The sequence below is a fragment of the Triticum dicoccoides genome, chromosome 5B (genome assembly GCF_002162155.2).
Source record: "Triticum dicoccoides isolate Atlit2015 ecotype Zavitan chromosome 5B, WEW_v2.0, whole genome shotgun sequence".
Classification (NCBI taxonomy): domain Eukaryota; kingdom Viridiplantae; phylum Streptophyta; class Magnoliopsida; order Poales; family Poaceae; genus Triticum; species Triticum dicoccoides.
Window position 1 is genome coordinate 90,967,774 of NC_041389.1, and position 1,850 is coordinate 90,969,623.

The window sequence follows — 1,850 nt, forward strand, 5'->3', positions numbered from 1 at the left end:
CGGCGGTGCGGTAGCCGGCGCGGCTGCAGGAAGAGGCGGGCGAGGGGCAGGAAGAGGCGGGCGAGGGGTCCGCGCGGCGGTGCCCGGCGGTGCGGTAGCCGGCGCGGCTGCAGGAAGAGGCGGGCGAGGGGCAGGAAGAGGCGGGCGAGGGGTAGGGCGGTGCCAAAAACTGCTGGCTGCGGGAGGGAAGCGACGTGGTCGGGATCGATGTTAATCCAATGGCAATGATCGGTAAATAATTAAGTAATGGCATTGATGGATAATTAAAGCGTAAAACACATTTAAGGGCTGTTTGGTTTTAATAAGTCACCTGACTTATAAGTCAGGTGACTTAAAACCAGTGACTTATAAGTCATGCCTATTTGGTTGTCACCTGACTTATAAGTCACCTGACACACATTTTCACACCAATCAATATCATGCAGATGGTGGGACCCACGCAAAAGGGGGTGACTTATAAGTTTTAAGTTGGGGTGGAGCAATTTATGACTTATAAGTTGGGGTGACTTATAAGTCGGGTCTGTTTGGCAAAATAAGTCATTTTTTTTACTTTTTGACTTATAAGTTGGTGACTTATTTGGAACCAAACAGACCCTTAGTATGCTGGAGTGATGTAGACCATTAGATCGCAGGTTTTGATGGATATGATGATCTGGTTCTCCGTCCTCTCTCTCTTTTATAGTGGTAGTAGACTAGAACAATGTATGTGCGTTCTAATAGAATATACATATTTTAGTATGTTAGCTTGTGATTTACCTGTTCATAATAATACGATTGTGTAAATAAATGTTCATCAAATTTTGAGCATGAATTACCTTATGTTTTGATTAGAAGTTTGGTAAGTAATTAAAGTGCAATTGGTTCAGAAAACAAATAAATTAAGGCAATAAGAAAGTTACACAAAGAAATGGTGGGAAGAAAGATAAAATGAAAATTTTACGTTCCTTTTAAGTAGTAAAGATAACACACAAGAAATGAGAAATGCTCAAGAAGTAACACTTACAAAGTGTTTGTTGCAAATGGGATGGGTGGAAACTGATTTTGTTTGGTTCACGAATGTAACGGTATGCAAATACATTTTGCTAAAGAAAAAAGGTTATATGCAATTCCAGTATGATGTTTGGTTTAGAAAATACAATGCAAATGCACTGTCCCATGCCAAGCCAGTCGCGAGATGATGTTGTACGCAACACTATTTTAAGGTATCCAGGGCGCTACATGCGGCTTTCACAAGCAGCTTCTTCTCCTCGACGGCGCCGCTTCCCCTCTCGATTGCCTCCACGCCCGTCGTCGAGTCGAAACTTTGATGAATTATTCATTGGCTAGCGGAGTTCTCAGGATAATATCAAGAAAGATGACGAAGCCACATTTACACACGTACACATGCATATAGCAGTAGGGCCATAACACCAGCGAGAAGCTGAAGCGCCATGTAAGAGATACAACACATATTTTTGGCATAATTCCATTCACCCTTTAACTAAGTTCATTTAGACAATTTAATCCAAAAGTGCTATCGTGTCTATTAAAACTGACAACATGGGTTAAGTATCTCTAACATCATCTTCTCTACAAATTTTCTCAATACTCAAGTCTTTAAAGACTTTTTTTGTGCATGGTTATTCTTGGTTAGGACCACTTTCTTTTAAAAACATTCCCACAACAAGTCTTGCTTATCTAGATTAAGTAGAACTAATGCTACAAGATTATTTCAGCTACTAGAACAAAACTTTTGTTTTAACCATCAAGACTTACTCCCGATAGCACATATCACACGTACTACTACTACATTTATTCTAAGGTCAACTCCAATGCACGACCCCATCTGGTCCGAGTCTGTCCGTTTTGGC